Source organism: Petaurus breviceps, unplaced genomic scaffold (genome assembly GCF_028583685.1).
Source record: "Petaurus breviceps papuanus isolate PSGF00001 unplaced genomic scaffold, PetGlider_PUasm1.0 91041, whole genome shotgun sequence".
In the NCBI taxonomy this organism is placed as follows: domain Eukaryota; kingdom Metazoa; phylum Chordata; class Mammalia; order Diprotodontia; family Petauridae; genus Petaurus; species Petaurus breviceps.
In genome coordinates, this window is record NW_027187400.1 from 4,023,719 (window position 1) to 4,043,272 (window position 19,554).

The following is a 19,554-nucleotide window of genomic DNA, read 5'->3' on the forward strand; positions in this document are numbered from 1 at the left end:
CGGCAAGCCCCTCGGCTCCCATCCTTCTTTCCAGTGTGCACTTGACCAAACTAGATATTCTACTTCACGTGAGAACTCATGACTCAGGCAGAGTTTGAAGAAGGAAAGCTGACTCTCTGCCTCAGGAAGTTCACCTAGTGTTTTCAATATGAAATCCCATCATTACTTGGATTCAGTCTCCACAACAAAATCATGATTTTCAGCTTTGTGTTGAATAAGAAATAAAACTCATCTTGAAAGTTTTGAAACAGGTGATGACTAAGGAGAATATGACTATCATGGGAACTTTTTAAAGCTGGTCAACATGGTGCAAAGGAATGTTAAAACATCAAAGTCAGTTTTCAAATAATTGATTTCTATGATCTGCATCTGGTTGACTTTCTAGCTGTGAGCTCCTGGCAGATATAATTTGTAAGATAGGGCCTAACTGACCTTGATTTCATTTTGTTGTGGAGCTGGATGCCATTGATGAGGTCAAAGATTTGAACAAGATCTTCTAACAGCTTTAATAAATATGCAACAGAGAAATTGACAAAGAGACTCATGTAGATGGAGAATCAGTTCTTGAGTAGCCACTGTCAGGCTCCATGGATCAAGGCTGATGGCTGAAGTCCACTAGAGTATCAGGAAATTCTGTCTCCATAATGCCTGACATTCTTATAAGAGACTGTCAGAATCCTGAATATTTTCCCTTCTAGCTGTTATGCCTTAGACTCTAAGACCCTAAGACATTTATCCTTTCTTTGTGTACCTTGTATGTAATTATGTACATGCTGCCTCCTACCCTACACCCTCATTACAATGTAAGTTGCTTGAACAATCCTTGTGTTTTCACTCCATCCAAGAACAATTCCTGGCACACAAAAACTGCCTAATAAATAAGTGCTTCCTGATTCTTACCTGTCTCTGCTTTCCTGAGAATGTTTAAATAGGCCAATGTTGGAAGATGAATAGAATGCCCAGGGAAAACAGGGAAAACATTCCCAGGGTGTTCTTAACAGTCTTAGAAAAGCCAGACCAGACTGCCAACAGAAGGAAAATGGAAGTAAGCTGACCCAGCATCTTCAGCAGATAGACACCACATTCTTGGCAGTAAAGGGCAGCGCTGCTACCTCAGCGCATGGAATTAGGAAGCTAGTGGTAAGCTGTGCCCTACTTCCCCTTGGGGGAAGATCTACTTCTCCAGGGTCTCTGGAGCATCCTAAGGGACAAAGACACCGAGAATCCATTAGATGATTTTCCATATGGCACCAGTAAGGGGCTCTTGCCATGGGATACAAGGCTCCCATGTCTGGGCATCAAGCTTTCCTGTGCATCACCTTTCCTTACCCTATTTCAACCATGATATGGGCCAAAATGTCATGATCTACACCAAATGTTGTAGACCAGGCTTGACTCAAGCTGGTCTGACAATTCAGGTTCAAGACCGGAGTGAAATGAGATATTCATAGACCATCTAACACTTAATAAAATGAGGTTTCCTTAGATATAGCATAGAAAGGATATTCTGCAAGGATACAATACCAACTCACATAGAAGAAATCCTTCCTCTGACTCCCAATATTCTATACAGCTAGCCAGTGATAAAAAGTAGCACTAGAAATGAGCAAGGTCACTCTCTTTTATTTTAATGCTTTTATTCCAAACTAAAACAGCTAGGCAAAAACAGCATTTCCACATATAGAGAACAACACAAAAAGTATATGATACCATGAATCTGCATTCCACACAGCTTCCTTTTCGAAAAGTATGATAAATTCTACATGTTACTTTCAAAATTGTCCTGCTTCTTTGCTTCCTCCTGAACTTCCTTCTGTTCTGTTTTTCTTTTTTGTTCATCATCTGTGACATTCTTTGCCATCAAAAAACACAGAGGAAAAAAATCCTTGTAACATGCACAGTCAAAAAGAATCTACAGACAATGTCCAAAAATACATGTCTTTGTTCATACTACAGACCATTTCTTCTGTTAGGAAGTAGGTAACATGTTTCATCATAGCTCCACTGATACAAGGCTTGTCATTGCATTGATCAGACTTCTGAAGTCATTCAAAGTAGTTTTTCTTACAACATTGTCCTTTTAAATTGTTCTGATACCCAAGATTCCAATCTTTCCAAGGCTTTCAGGTGAGGAAGAAGGTCTACTCTGGATTTCTAAGAACATGGATCCTGAAGGCTACATCTGTCTCTGAGATGCCTATGGTTATGATGGAAGGCCACCAGCTTGTATAACTACTCTGGCAATGACTTTAATGACAGTTTGCTTTTCTGTTTTCTATGGGCTTCTAGCTGATTTTTGTGCAGCTGTGAGGTAGAAAAAGACACTTAACTGTATCTACTCATTAGCTTTGTTGATCATGATGTAGTCAAGTACAAATTTCAGGGTTTTGTTGGAGTAAGGTGTATGGGAACTGGATGGTCTGTTTCTTGTCAGGCAACTATCTTAGCTGAAAGTCCCTAAGTAAGGTCTTGACTCCCAGATCAATGTTCTTTCTTCTACTGTCAGAGCCCTAACATCTGTTTCGGAAAAGCACTAAGGAATTTTATATGAAGGTACAAAAGTTGCCATGTGACACTACGAGACTATCCACGAGAAGATATTAGAAAATGAGAAACCCCATCAGTGTGAAGTAACGGGTACAAAAATATGGTTATAAATATTAAAATTTTAAATCTACAAATTTTGCTCAAAACCAGAGACTCAACAGAAAAGAGCTCTAGTTTAGTAAAAAGCACCTGGACTTGGATTCAGGGGACCTCAGTTATGATGCCTGACCCTGACACTAACTTGGAGTGTCTTTTAGATAATCACTTCATTTCTCAGGGGCTCAATTAAAGCATATAGTTTAGATTTAATGATCTCTAGAGTCTCTTAGCTCTGACACTGTTCAATTCTATTAAATTATCAATGCTAAATAATATTATTTAGCACCACTGTTTTAACATTATAATCCATCTTGATTGTCAACAGTTCATATAATAACAATAACATACAATCCAAGTGTAATATTTTGTCTGTATTAGAAACTTCCAAAAAATAAAAATAAAAAAAAAATAATAATAATAAAGAAACTTCCTCTGTCACAAACTACAAGCAATAAGCAGATAAACTAGTTTCTAGATGGCATACACCTAATCACATTCCTACTTCCTACCTGTAGAATTCTAAGTTCATAGGATATTAGAGCTGGAAAGCACCTCACAGGAACAATTCTTATTTCTACAGGATTTTACAGTTTATATTATATTGAACCTGTGAAATGTATGGTTTAGGTACTATTAAGTCCATTATATATGTGTTTTGGCCAGTATCACATAGTTAGTAAATGTAAAAAGTGAGAATGAAACACAGACCATTTGATTGCCAAGTCCAATGTGGTCTTTCCATTACAATATGCTGTTACTCAAGACTTGTATCCTAAGGGTAGAAATTATGTTTAAGATAATTTTCCCCAGCTTCCTTATTTTACAGATGAAGAAATAGAGGCCCAGGACAGGGGACATAAGTTTGTCAGTGACAGAATCACTCTGCTTTGGAATCATTTCAAAGGAAAAAGTGATGACAACTGTGCAGTGTAAAATTAAGTGATTAAAGGATGCCAAAGGAAAAGGAATGTTTAAAGACTACTGACTCAGAATCCATCTCATAATTCATAACTATAGTTAAAAGCATCTAATAATTCCTTATTTTCTTAGTAAGAGAACGTTCTCCTCCTATACACTTAATGCCACACCACCACCACATTCTAATGGAGTCTAATCACTGCTTTGGCTCCGGAGGAAACTGAATACAAACTACTATGCTATACTTAGCCTTAAAGCAGAAGAAAGAATACTAAACTTAGAAAGTCACAGAATCACAGAACTGGAAAGGACTTCAGAGGCCAACTGGTTCATACTGTACTTTAGCAGGAAATCTCTCATATAACACACTCCACAAATGGTTACTGATCCTTTGATGACCTCTAATAAGGGGGCCCCTAGTAGGACGACCTGCTCAGTCTACTTTGAGATGCCTTTAATTGTTGGATACTTTTCCTTACTCTGTGTAAACTCCAACAACTGCTCCTACTTCTGCTTTCTGGGACCACACAGACTAAGTCAAATCTCTCTTCCATATGGGGATATCTTAAATAAGGAAGGCATGCAGAAATCCTCCCTTCATTCCTATCTCCTTCAAGCAATCCTTTAAAGTACAGTTTCTAGTTCTCACTATCTTCATTACCCTCCTCTAGACAGGATCCAATTTGTTGAGGTCTTATCTACAATGTGGCTTGGGATCAATTCTCTTTACTGACACCAGCTAGATTTCATATCATGAGGATGCCCAAATGATCTCTGACTCCCAATTTTTTCACTTCTAAAATTGGGATGATTTTTGAAGCGATTCTAAAATCGCTTCAAAGAGGTATAAATAAATTCTGTAAATTGTGAAGACCTAGAGGAATGTAACTTGTTATTGCTCTCTTTTTCTGTAACACAAAGAAGTCAAATATTAGTAATTCTATAAAGAAGGAACTAAGTAAGGCCTGGAGGAAATAAAAGTGCCTACTCCTCAAAGATCAAAGTTAGACAAATCTCAAGATTTCAGCTACTAAGTCAATCAATATTTTTTAAGCATCCACTATGTACCAGGCACTATGCTAAGCTCAGGGTACACAAATGCAAGTAACTATGTAAGCTACATAGAGGATTTATTTTCTTAGTAAGAATTGTAAATAATCAACAAAGGGAAGAGATTAGAAAAAAAAAAAAAGGAAGGATCCAGAAAGTCTTCCTGTAGAAGGCAGGATTTTAGTGCAGACTTGAAGGAAGTCAGAAGGCTGAGATGACAAGGGAGAGAATTCCAGGCATGGGAGACAATCGCTGAAAATGCTTGGAATTGGGAAAGGAAGTGTCTTGTGCAAGGAATAGCAAGGAGGTCAGTGTCCATGGATAGTAGAGGAGAGAGAAGTATTAGAAGACTGGTTATAAAGGACTTTTTAATGCCAAACAGGATTTTTTCTATTTCATCCTGGAGGTGATGGGGAGCTTACTGAAGTTTATTGAGAAGGAGGTGACCTGATAAGACCTGAACTTTGGGAAGATCACTTTGAAAGATGAATGGAAGACAAACTGGAATGAGGAGACATGAGGCAGAGAGGTCAACTGGCAGGATATTGCAAGAGTCTAAGTGTGAAGTGATGAGGGCCTGCAACAGTGTTTTGACAATGTCAGAGAAGAGAAGAGGGTGTATCTGAGAAATGTCGGGATCATAAAATTGAGAAGTGGGAGCACACTGAATATGGGGGGTGGGGAGAGTGAGAGAATAAGGTGCCCAGGATGACACATGAGTTGGGAGTGTGGGCAACTGAAAGGACAATGGAACCCTTGAAAATAACAGGGAAAGTAGGAAGTTGGGTAAGTATGGGGAGAGAAATGGGTTAAGTTTTGGACATATTTTAAGTCTTTAGTTCAAAATAGTTTAAGATGTCGAAAGGTCATCCAATTTAAGATATCCAATAAGTAGCTGGAGACATGACATTAAAAGTCTACAGAGATGTTGGGGTTGGATAAAGAGATATGATAATCATCAGTATAGACATAATTGAATCCATGAAAAGTGATGAGATTACCAAGTAACATAGTATGGAGGAAAAAGAAAATAGGGCTGAAACTAATACTATCTGACAAAAACTACTGATAAAACTGGAAAGCAGACTGATAGAAATTAGGATTAGACCAACACTTCACACCATATACCAGAATAAGTTCCAAAGAAATATATAACTTAAATGCATGACACAAGAGGTACCATCATAAACAAGGAAACAAGGAAGAAAGCATTTTTTTTACAACTTTGAATAGGGAAAGAATTCATGACCAAACAATATAGAGAGAGGAGGAGCAGACAAGATAAAATTTAAAAAGACTTTGCTCTGACCAAATCAATGTACTTAAAATGAGAAGAGAAACAACTGAGATGGAAAAAAAAAACAACATTTTACCACGTTTCTCTAACAAAGATCTCATATCCAAGACAATAAGAAACTGATTCAAATTTATAAGAATAAGAGCCACACAAATGTGATGGAATACTATCTATGCTGTAAGAAATGATGAAGGGGAAGGTTTCAGAGAAGCCTGGGAAGAACTGTATGAACTGATACAGAGTGAAGTGAGCAGAACCAGAACAGATTACATAATAACATTATAAAAACAACTCTGTGAGAATTAAGAACTCAGTTCAATGTAGTGACCAACCATGGCTCCAAAGGACCAATGATGAAACATGATAGTCATCTTCTGACAGAGAGTTGATGTACTCAAGTTGCAAAATCAAACACGCATTTTTAGACACAACCATGGAAATCAGTTTTGCTTGACAGAAAACAAGGGTTTTCTTTTTCTCTCTCTGTACCCCAATGAGGAGGTAGAAGGAAATGGGAGAGGTAGGGACAAGGAAGCTTTGTACAAAGAAAAAAGGGCCACCAGAGCATTTTTTTTATGCACAAAAGAGAAGAGGAGGTCAGAAAGAACCTCAGACAAGCAAGACAACTTTGTAAAATACATATTAAATTCACTATACATTTCAGAAGAAATTCAAGTTGTATATGGTGGAGAGTCACAGTTTATGTGCAGTCTTCTTTTCTGGATCTACTAAAAGTATATGAAAGTGTTCCATTATATTTAGTGTTTATTCAATTCAGAATAAAAACAAAAATAAAGATCAAAAGATCAACGATTTACAACTGGAAGGGACTTTAGATACTACTTAATCTAACCCCTTCATTTTACAGGTGAGAAAACTGAGGACCAGAGAAGGAAAGTGACGTCAACTCAAGGCTCAGAAGGAGTAAGAAGAGCTGGAATTCGAAAACAGGTTCTCTGGTTCTGGGTCCAGTGTAATTTACATTACACCAATGCTGCCTCCCTCAAAATTCTGGACTGTTCTTCTGAATCACAAATCCCAACCCCTTCCACAGGCTGAATGAAGATTTCATGTTTAGTGGCTATCAAGGAGATTAAAGAACTTTGGCCTAAAATAATAAAATACTTTGCAAATCACCAGTTTAAAACAGAGTTCTGTTACTTAGCCAAGAAGTAATATAAATAGAAATCAAACTAATACCAGCAGAGTTGAAATATGCTAAATATTCCTCAGTAGAGTAATTTCAACTAACTCCTTATTGCTCACATGCTTTTATGGATCAGCTTATACCACTTATCCTCCTTTCTCTATTCTACACTTAATTAAAGGCACCAAACATTCATTCTTTGATTCATGTAACAAGCATTTACTAAAGCCCCTATGTGCTGAGCACCATTTTATATACCAGATGTTTAATTAAGGGTCTACTATATATAGAGTTCTATATTAGGTGGCAAGAAAGATAAATCATCTTGCCTTCATCACAAATAAATCAATAAATGAACATAAAAAATATAGTAAGCACTGTACGAAACGATTGAGATTGAGTAGAAAAAGTAAGACAGTCTTTGCTCCAAGTCAAATGGAGACAACACATTGAGAATCTTTCAACTCCAAGTCAGATGAAAGGTTCTATGATTCTTAGGGTGTAGCTGGAAATGTATATTTTTTAGTGTAATTTCCCCAGACAAAACTACAGCCATTTCTAATGCTGAGCCATTTGACAATTCCAAGGCCTCTGGTGGGGATAATTTTCCTTTCTAGGTCTTTAGAAGCTGTGGCTACTACAGAAGCAGGGAATGTGGCACCTGAAAAAAAATATCTAGATTGCATCTTCTTCAGGATTAGCAGAGAGGTCCTTGGGCTTACCTCCTCATCGCTAACATTTTAATGGAGAAGGGATACCTGCATTCCCTTAGAATCACCTTACTGAAATTATTCAACTGGAAAGCAGGGCTAGTAGAGAGGGCATTTTTCTGCAAGCTATATATAATAGAAAATGGGAGTTTTATGTTCAAAGTTTTTTTTCTGTTCTACTATATTTTTGGAAATGCTCATTTTTGTTGATGTATATTAAAATCAGAATTTTTTTTTAATTGGGAGGGAAAAGCATGCATTTCTTGCCACAAGATCAGATTCAGAGCTGTAAGGGACCACAGACATCATCTCTTCTAATATTCATACTTAACAGATGAAGAAACTGACAGCTGGAGAGGTTAAGGGATTTGCTTTAGGTCACACAGGAAGTGAGTGGCACAGGTAGGATCAAGCTAACATAACATAACTGCCTGAAAATCCAGTATTATTTTTCACTACACCAAGATTTCTAGCAAGGGTGCTTAAGCTTTTTTCTGTGAGGAGCCCCTTTGGCTCCTAACAGAAGTTATGAATTTATTTTCAGAATAATGTTTCTGAATGTATAAAAAAACTATATGGGGTTACAAAGGAAACCAATTGTATTCAAATACGGTTATCAAAATATTTTTTTAAATCAGTTCACAGACTATCCCTCCCCCCCCAAGTTAAGAACCCACAACATGCAGGATTTTATGGCCAGAAGGGCTCCTAAGGGAGAGTATAATACAAGCCCCTTATTAACAGAAGAGGAAAGTGAGGCTCAGGGATGTTAAGTGACTTTCCCCAAGATCACCCAAGCAGAGAGGGGATGCCCTTGACAACAGCATTCTTCTATAAAGATGCCTGAGTCACAATCTTCCTTAGGACTGTCCAGTAACAATGACAATGACAAGAGCTGACTGCTGTGGCTTACAAAGCACTGGCAGACACCCAAAATCCTGAGATGGAAGTAGTGAAGGAAATGACACCATTAATACCATTTTAAGGCAGCGGAGGATCCAAATGAAGCGAGCTGCTTACTTACTAAAGGTCATATAGCTTTTAACTTCGGTATTCTCATTACAACTTCAGCCCTCTTTCCACTATATACTGAACTAGATGACTTCTGAAATGCTTGCCAACTGAGATTCTGGGCACATGATATAAAGAGAACAAGATAAGTGCACTGAGTTGTGAATGAAGTACCATGCTAGGTACGACAAAGAAATCACTTCTGACTGGCAGGGGGCATGAAGGCTCTGTCTGAGCTGTCTAACGGAAAGTAATATTTTTACAGGTGGGAATGCTGTTAGGACAAATCCAATGTGGCTCAAGTCCACGGTGGAGTAAACAGGAAATTGTGTTGCTGCCAGATTTCAGCCTTTCTTCAAAATTAGGCTAAGAATTTTGGATTTTGTTCAGTAGGCAATAACAGGACACCTTTAAAGCGTTTCTGAGCAGAAGTGATACGATGAGATCGGTGCACAAGAAACATAGATCAATGGTGTGAAGAATACACTGTAGAGGGCAGTGAGTAGTAAAAGCAGTACCTGTTAGGTAGCTTTACATTATCAAGTGGGGCAGGAATAAAAACCTGAAGAAGCATTTGTATTCCAGTCTGTACTGATGTGAAAAGAAGAACAATGTGCTGAGAAGCAGAAGATACAGATTCCAGTCCTAATTATGCCAGCAATTATCTGTATTACTTCAGAGAAATCCTTTCCCTACTCTGGGCCCCAGTTTCCCTCATGTATAAAGTGAAAAGATTGTACTAAGTGATTTCTACTGTCCTTATCAGCTGTAAATCATACCTCAGGCAGGCCTCAAACTCATTACAAGAGGAGATCAGAGGGAAACCTTAAAAAAAAAAAATAGAAAAACACAAGACATTCACTGGGTACATATTCAAGATCTGATGATTATTAAAATAACAATATTTTCACTAGCTGCACTTATACTTTATCTAATAAGATCTCAATACAACTGATAATAACATGAGAAAAAAGATACAGCTATCACATAATATTTCTGAGTAATGAACACATGGTTACCAAGTGACTCAAGGGCAATGAATGTAAAGGAACCAGAAACACCCACACCTAGGTGTTTCGATAGCCCTTGTTTTGTAAATGATTCATCAATTACAGTTCTCTATTATCCATGTCATACCACTATAATCCCAAACCAAATATGAGAAAGTTCAAAGGATAGCCATCTAGGATCAAGTACAAGGCAATTGTATTTTGAAGCCAAATCAAAATGATATTTGGATGATCCACTCTGAGTTACGACTCTCTAGACCTTGGCTTCCATTCCAGCTAAAGAAATAATGGGAAGCTAAACATATATTCAGAGTTACACTAAGGTGTAACAAGGGCCATCTCCAGTAGTCCTCATCAATATCTACCCACTGAACCCAGATGTCTCCGAAGGGGAAAGAGAGGCTGGTGACCTTGCACAGCCCTGCCTCACTTACATCCAATTCACCTTCCTGATGTCATGGTCCTCTTTGAGAACAAAAAACAAACAACAAGGTAATAAAGTTAGTAGAAAAATCTAACACACTAAGATACTTCATTATTTCTTGAAATTTCTTCATAGATCTCAAGAATCTTTAATTGTCAGTATGGGTACTCCTTCTGTTGATGAACATCACAACCCCTCTATTGGCCTTTGGTAGTTGCTGCAGGTCAAAAAATTTGTGGCCATCCTTCAGATGAGCCTCTGGCTTGACTGACTGATCCTCAATCTACAGACACAGTCTATCACCAGGAGATACTCACAGCCTTTCCAGTTTAAGTAAGATGTGCCAGGGCTAGTGCTCTACTGGCACAGTGTAAATGATCTCAAGACTCAGAAGGAGGGGGAGGGGGAGAAAGATATGCTACTTATATATCCTTTGCATGTCTGGTTATGCTAAAGTAATTAGATCAGTGTCAGTTTAATTTCTCAAGGCAATCAGTATTTAGTACAATATGCTGTTATAGATCCAGCAGAATTATAAACAAAACCGTTTTTACCCAGGAAAAATGCAATTTTGCATAAGACATTTGGGTTTTTGAGAAAATCCAAAACAAGACATAAGCCAGTTAAATTATATTAGAGCTGGGGCTCTAAGGCCATTTAGTTTAACCTGCTCATTTTACATATAAGGAACTCAGAGAGGCTAAATGACTTGCCAAGACCATCCAGGGAATAAACAGCAGAGGCTGGATTTGAATCCAGGTACCATGAATCCAGGCCCAGGGCATTCTCTATCATGCTCAGCAGGAGATGTCCTGGCTCTGGGACCAAGAATAAGCTACTTCCCGTACGTAGCTAAGTCTTACGGAAATAAATACTTCACCAATATTTAATTTGTATACAGACATGCATTTAAATATAAAAAGTTTAAAGGAAAGTAGAGGTTATCTGGCCATAGTACATAAAGCACTGGGCCTGAAGTCAAATCTGGCCTCAGACACTTCCTAGCTGTGTGACCCTGTACAACTCACTTAACCCTGTTTGCCCCAGTTTCCTCATCTATAAAATTAGCTGGAGAAGGAAATGGCAAACCACTCCTGTAGTTTTGCCAAGAAAACCCAAATGGGGTCACAAGGAGCCAGAAACAACTGAAAAAAGAAGTTATATAGTCCAACCTTTTAACTTTAAAGTGGGAAAAATAAGGTCCAGAGAGACAGACCTGGTCCAAAGGTCTAAGTAATTTGACCAGGGTGGAGGGAGTCTCACATATCTTCTAATTAAAAAAATTTTTTTTGCATTACACCACACTATTTCCAAATAACTTTTGTTTAAAAAGTTAAATATAATTTGGCAAACAAACAGTTATATTTAAATGTAATCAATGGAAAGAAAATAAAACATTTGCAATTCTCTATCCTCAGTTTACCCTTTAGGCCACGATATAGCAGGATAACGATCTCACTGGTCTTACTAGACCTGTTTGTCAAGCAAAGCTTTCAAGCTGGGCATCTTCACATGGGAGGAGAGAGAGTTCTGTTCCAAACATTCTCTTGGAATCTTCTTTGGTTATAGATTTCTATTTATAATTTTAGAGTTTTTAGGTCCAGAACTAGGTCCTGACTTTTGGATAAATACCATATATTGATGAATTTACTAAAAATTCTCACAAGAGGGGAATCTTCCCTCTCTGCTACTACAAACTAAATTCTTTATTTCCTTCTAAAAACTGATTCTTTTTGAGGCTATGCATGCTTCTAGATTTACAAAAACTAAGTAAAACAAAAAAAATAGCCTTTGTTTTGTCAATCTTAAGAGAAACACTTATGGATCATTAATAGAGTTAATCAACATCATCTAGAGATGATTTCTAAACCTTTCACTTCCTTCCCTTTTCCTGCCTAAGTTTTGAGTACAAGTTTCACCAGTGAAGACAGGACAGTAAAAATGCTAAGTCAAAGAATGCTTTTAAAGACAAACCAAAAACCAAAAACCTCCTTCTTCCTAAATCCTTGGTGAGTGGATCAAGAATCTCCCACCTACCAGGATCCTGTAGTGTTCAGTTTGAGGTGTAATTTAAATAGTATGTGATAAGCTAATGATTATCCAATGAAAGACAACTGGGATGAAAGGCTAAGGGAACCAGAGAAGGGAAGCCTGGGAGGACAGTGTAGGTGATAGCTATGTTTGAAGAACTGTTATGTGGATGAAGGATTAGACTTGTTCTATTTGGTCTCAGAGAGCAAAATCCAGAGTAGCAGAGACAGGGACAACCAAGCTTGATGTTAGAAAAAAAAAAAACACCTCATTATATTTATAGCTGTCTAAGAGCAGAGTGAATTACCATATAAGAGTAGTAGGCTGTCCTTCCTTGGAGGTCTTCAAGCAAAGAACAGCTGATCACTTTGTAGTATGTTATAAGGATTTTTTTTTCCTGGTATGGTTTAGTCTAGATGACCACTGATTCACCTTCCAACTCTAAAACTCTGTAATGTGGTGATTTTACACCACAATTTATTCAGCTACTTCCTAGTGGTTGGGCACATGGCTTGGTTCTAGTCTTTTGCTATTATAAGTAAGTCTACTGAGAACATTTTTAATATAAAAAGTTTTTTCTTCCTTTTAACAACCTTGATAAGTAAGCCCCATGGTGAAATTACTGAATAAGTATGCCTGAATGATTTAGTAACTTTTTTTTTCTCTCCAAAATTCCAAAGTGTTTTGTAAAGTGGCTAAGTCAATTCACATCTCCAAAGCATAGTGAATTAGAGCTTGCCAGTTCATAAGACATAGTTTTATGCTGTTAATGAGGAAAAGTAGCTGGAAAATGTTTGTGAGAGTGTTAATGCAAACTTACAGTGCAAGAGTCCCACTGAAACAGTTTGAATCTTAAGTAAAGTAGCTTCCTTACTACAAATAGTTGTTTTGTCTTGCTAAGAATGGCCCCCTTATTTGTTTCTGAAGTCATCATCCTAGGCACTCCCTTAAAAAAAATTCCTAAGATGGATAATCAAGGCAATATCACCTCCTTATTCCTAGATGCTGCAATTCTTTTATAATGCAAACCAAGGCCTCATTAACTTTTTGACTAATCACACAGCAAGCTCATATATTTGTAACAGGCTATAAATCAGGTCTTTTTCCAACAAATTGCAATTTAAATATGCCTATACTTAGGTTGTTTTTTTTAAAAGAAACATTACATTTATCCTTACTGAATTTCTTACTATGTTACGTCCAATACCCATATTGTTATATTACCTATACCTTAAGGCATAGGTTCCCAAAGTGGACATTACTCCCCCCTGGGGGGCACTGGAAATATAGGGGGGTGGGGTTGCTGTAGCAGCCTCTGTTATAAATGGGAGGCATTGAATAAAAATAAGGGGGCGTTGGAAGCATAAAGAAGAGAAGAAAATTTTGAAAAACTTTTCAGAACATGTTTCATCTGTTGTGTAAAAGAGTTAAAATTGCAGTGGTTACATTATTATTACACACAAAATCCAAGTTATAAGCTATCAGTGGTCAAGTCCGCCAACAAGTCTTAACAAGCAAGTATTGGCAGGCCAGTGTGTAACACAATGTTGGGAAGTCCAGCATGCACAGGCAGGAATATGTGAGTGTAATGACTTGTTTACAACATTACAATTACATGATGCAATATTGCATCATCAAAATTTCAATGCATGAAAAGCCCCCACAAGTTTAAAAGTTATTAAATTTAAGATGCATCATTTTAAAAAATAGATTTTGCTTTTTTCAAAAATTTTCTTTTTTTTATTAAATTATTTCTTTTCAGTTTTCAACATTCACTTTCATAAGTTTTAAATTTTCTCCCACTCCCTCCTCCCTCCCTTCCCAAGAAAATATGGGCTCTATACATACATTCCTATTAAACATATTTTCACATGAGTCATATTGCATAGAATTATAATGAATGGGAAAAACCATGAAAAAGAAAAAAAAACAAAATAAAACAAAACAAAAAAGAAATAGTCTGCTTTGTTATTCATTCCATAGTTCTTTCTCTGGATGTGACTGGCATTTTGCATCATGTGTCCTTTGGAACTGTTTTAGGTCCTTGCATTGCTGAGAAGGGCTAAAGCTATTAAAATCAGTCCTTGAACACTGTGGCTGTTACTGTGTATAATGTTCTCCTGGTTCTGCTCCTCTCACTCAGCATCGGTTCATTTAAGTCTTTCCAGGTTTTTCTGAAGTCCACCTGTTCATCATTTCTTATAGCACAATAGTATTCCATTATATGCATATACCACAACTTGTTCAGTCATTCCCCAATCAATGGGCATCCCCTTGATTTCCAGTTCTTGGCCACTACAAAAAGAGCCGCTATAAATATTTTTGTGCATGTGGGTCCTTTTCCCATTTTTATGATCTCTTTGGGATACAGCCCTAGAAATGGTATTGCTGGCCCAAAAGGTATGCACATTTTTATAGCCCTTTGAGCACAGTTCCAAATTGTTCACCAGAATGGTTGGATCAGCACACAGTTCTACCAACAATGAATTAGTGTTCCAACTTTCCTACATCTTCTACAACATTTATCATTTTCCTGTTTTGCCATGTTAGCCAATCTGATAGGTGTGATATGGTACCTCAGAGTTGTTCTGATTTGCATCTCTCTAATGAATGGTGATTTTGAGCATTTTTTCATATGACTATAGATAATTTAATTTCTTCCTCTGAAAACTGCCTGTTCACATCCTTTGACCATTTATCAATTGGGGAATGACTTGTATTCTTGTAAATTTGACTGAGTTCTCTGTATAGTTTAGAAATGAGGCCTTTATCAGAGATTCTGGTGGTAAAAATTCTTTCCAAGTTTTCTGCTTCTCTCCTACTCTTGGCTACATTGGCTTTGTTTGTGTAAAAACTTTTCAATACATTTTGCATTTCATAATGTTCTCTATCTCTTGTTTGGTCATAAATTCCTCCATTCTCCATAAATCTAACAGATAAACTATTCCTTGCTCCCCTAATTTGTTCATAGTAGAAATGATATGAATTTTAAAAACTGTTAAAGGGTTAAAGAAAGTAAATTTTCCAGGGAGGCAGAGTAAATTTTTTTTAAAGAGGGCAGTAGGCCAAATAAGTTTGGAAACCTCTATCTTGAGGTTTCTAAATCTTTTGATTCCTCAGTCAGTCAGTCAGTTAACAAACATATCTTAAGTACTTGCTCTATACACAAGCAGAAAGACAGTACTTGTCCTCAGGGATCTTATATTCTAATAAAATAAAATAACATAATAAAAAGCTGGAAAGGAAAGAGAAAAACTAAGTTGGGGTGATGGTAGATAAAGTCTGGAGTACAACCTGTAGAAGAATAAGACCTAGATGGACTGGTCATTCCTTAAATGGGGGTTCTGGAAAAAGCCATAAATTCAGAGGGAAAGGCTTCAGAGACAAGTATATTGCCATTGTGTGAATTTCAAAGCTAGAGTAAGATAACCAGAGAGAAGTGGATTCTGGGGCATGACAGAGAAAGTCTCTCGTTAGAAAATCCAGAACCCTGTAGAGGAATGAGGTTCCTCGACATTAATATTCTTTTTTATTTTGATCAATCAAATCCTACATATTGTACCAGTGGTGTCTAACTCAAATAGAAATATAGGTGCATACTGACTTGGTAAGTCACAAATTAACATTATCTATGTTAGATTGTATTTTTATCTTGTTAAACATTTCCAAATTACATTTTAATCTGGCTCCAGTCACACTCCATTAAAGTAAAGGGTTTGACTGCTCTGGACTATGTCCAACTTGAATCTGTTTAACCTTATTACTCTGTACCTTTCTAGTAACTGCTTAACTGTAGCAAAGTTAGAATCATTTTATCCATTTCAAAGTTCCCACAGGAAAAATAAATGTTGTGCTTGGAGTACTCTGGGATGTGGAAGGGAGTTGTGCCATACACAATGAAGGCATATAACATGCCTGTTCAATAGGTTGGGCAGAACTTCAAAGCAAATTACTCCAAAATTTCTTGGAGTTTGGACCACATGCCTATCTTATCTCTTCTCCCCATTCCCCAAACCATCCTGCACCCTATCTACTACTATTGGAATACTTAAATGCTGGTTAGTTAAGATTCATACTGTTTTGGGTTGTTAAAAGTGTCATCTGCCCTGGGTGGACAGACCACTTTGTATCAATCAGCAAATTCTGTTATTACTTCTGTTAAATTGATGAGTAAACTGAGTCCAGGAAAATGTAACACACACATAGGCACTTCACCTTAGTTTATCAGCAAAAATAAGTGACTGAACTTCCAGCTATTAGTACTGCATCTACCTTCTAAGACCCTGCAGGCTTTGCCATCTAACCTGCCTCTACACCCTTACAGATTCCCACTATTATCTGACATACTGTTATAAACCAAGCACTCCTGGGCCCTGTCTGCCGCCCACAGCTGTATACTTTGGACTTCTAGGTTTTTCATCTACTCTACAATTGAACATTCATTTATTTGTCATTTCCCCCCAAACAGAGCAATGAAAGCTAACCATCTCAATTTGGAGGCCAAAGAGGGTGGGAAGGGTGGCAATACCCACTAAAGGAGAAAGAGTCAAGAAATGACTAGGAATATAAACATTTCAAGACTACCAAAGAATTCAAGAGGAATTCAAGGAATTCAAGAGGAAGAAAATCCAATTAAATACCCAAAGCACAAGTGAAAGAATCAACAAAGACTAAGACTAGATGGCAGTATTACTAGAAACTATACTCTTAAAGTGTATACAAAGATCTCTTAACAAATATAAGAAAAGGAAAGCAATTTCTGATAAAACATAGAAACTTATGGAATCCAAAGAACATGGAACAAGGAATTCCAGAATAGTTCAGAAGGTAATTAAAACTGTGAGAAAAAAATTAGCAACAAACATGTCAGAAAGTTTAGTTCTCAAAGAGATAAAAAATTAAATACCTCTATTGGCAGATTTGAGGGGGAAAAACCAAACTGTAGCCATGGTGGATAGTTTCTCCAAAGAAGCAAAGTACCAAATAACATATTCAGAATACAGAATTAGTGAAGTAGAAGAAAATCTGGCAGAAGATAAACTAATGCAATAATATGAAGTGGCTGGACTACACTATCTCAATTTCCCCTTTTAAATTTATTATTTCATGTTCATATAACACGTTACTTGCCAAATGGTAAATACTTCAATGTGGCTGTTGCTGTTGTTTGTCCTTTTTTCTCAAAGAAGACCATCACATCAGGAATGTGATGCCATGATATGCAAGTGGATTTAAGTGAGGCTAGGTTCAGTGGCAAGGTTATCAATTTGCTTGCATGCGCGTGCGCGCGCACACACACACACACACACACACCCAGAGGGAAAGCCCTGGGTTTCAATAAAGTATTTGAAAGCCAAGATATCTTCCTAGGAGAAAAGCTTCCCTAACTAAAATCTTCAATTCCAACCAATTCAATAAGCATTTATTATAGATAATGATAAATGAAGTACACCAGGAAGCATATTTAAATGGATAACAAACTTGAGTTCTTTCGATAAGAAACACTGTATTATGCGTAATGTTATGACATATATAGCCCACACCCATACCCCAAACATACAAGGACATTACCATACAGCCTATATGTCACTAAGAGATACCTGAGAGGTTCATGTAACATTAAAATAGTATTATCACTAAACTTGCCCAACCAAGCATATCACCTTCCATAATTTAGAATAATTGATAGTACAAAGCCAAGTCCTAAATTTTCTACTCATCTCACTAAAATTATTTGTAAAAATTGGCATAAGCTTTCCTTTCCCAGGATCCACCAGTTATTAGTTTTCTTCCTCTACTTTCTAAGCTTTATTAATAAAACTCACCAAGACACTGAAATATCACTGATCATCACCAAGTACTTACTAACACACAATACATAATACAGATTTTTAAAAAAATCTATACATGTGCAACAACAGAGCAAAGGCTGTTGTTGTTCAGTCAGGTACAGATCTGGTGACCCCATTTTCTTGGCAAAGGTACTGGAGTGGTTTGCCATTTCCTTCTCCAGCTCATTTTACAGATGAGGAAACTGAGGCAACAGGGTTAAGTGACTTGTCCAGAATCACACAACTAGTAAATAAGTGTCTGAGGCTTATTTGAACTTGAAGAGGAGTCTTCCTGACTTCAGATCCGGAACTCTAGCCATTGCACCACCAAGTATCCTAATGGCTATTGTAAAACAATGTAAAAATGAAATATTCAAAAAATGCTAGACAAAATGAAAATTAGAAACGAGAATTAAAAGTAGCATACTGTCTGTAACTATAATGAAAAATGTCAACAGAATTTTAAAAGTATATTTACAAATGTATACTGTAGAAGCATATTCAAAATGTAATCTCCCTAGAAATTAATAAAAATATTTCTCTAACCTAAAACACTTTCCAGACCTTTTCCTTAGGAAAGACAGTAGACCAAAAACTAGGGCTTGCCTCTTAAATGGTGAAAAACCAAACTTATCTCTAGTCCAGTTCCCCATCACCTGAAGCAACTGGCTTGTGACCCAGCAAGGAAAGAAACCGCTTTAGTTACTCAGAATGGATGGTGACATTAATCCCAGGGAAGAGGACCTTTCTGTCTTCAAGAGAGAGAGAGAGAGAATGTTCCAGATAGGAATAAATTAGTGACTACTATTCTGTTAGCCCAACATTGTATTTTAATTTATGTTCAAGATTCCTGTAAAAGTTTATCTCAAATAACATTGGAGTAGACATATGTCCTAGGACATTGGGAGGCAGGAGGGTGTGGTGTGGCCAAGAAAATCTGGACATTTCTCTCTATAAGCTAAAAAATGCTTGGATTTAGAATAATGTTAAATGAATAAAAATTTGTTTCTGACAGATGGTCTCTAAAATATACAGTACAATATTAACTTTTTTCTTCTACACTTAAATGGTGCCTTTTGGACTCCAATTCTGATGCCTAAGGGAAGGCAACAAAGGTCCAATGATCAATGTCATCTTTGAAAGACCAATTAACTAAAAGTGAGAGTACTTTTAAACCCTTATAGGAACTGCCCAGCCTAAGAAGAGTCAAGTCAGTCAGAGAGATTTAATCATCAGTAATCATCCTGTAAGATCTCTTTAACCTTGTCCTATATAACCTCAGCACCCTCTGCTCCTACACTCTTGGCTGGAGTGAAGTTACTCCCAAAACAGAAAGGACAAGGCGACCATCTAGTCATTTCTCACTGCTCCCTGCCCCCAACCCCACTTCCCGCTTTTCCGGATTTCTTTAGTGTATAGTCTTCCCTGTCATTAAACAGCAAGCTCCCTGAGGGACTGGACTGTCTTTGGCCTTTCTTT

The 19,554-nt window shown here is 37.1% G+C and overlaps 1 protein-coding gene across 16 annotated transcripts in view; it reads right to left on the reverse strand.

Moving 5' to 3' along the window:
• The window catches only part of PHACTR4 (phosphatase and actin regulator 4), a 129,122-nt gene that overhangs the window by 65,029 nt on the left and 44,539 nt on the right, over positions 1-19,554 (reverse strand). The window lies entirely within an intron of this gene.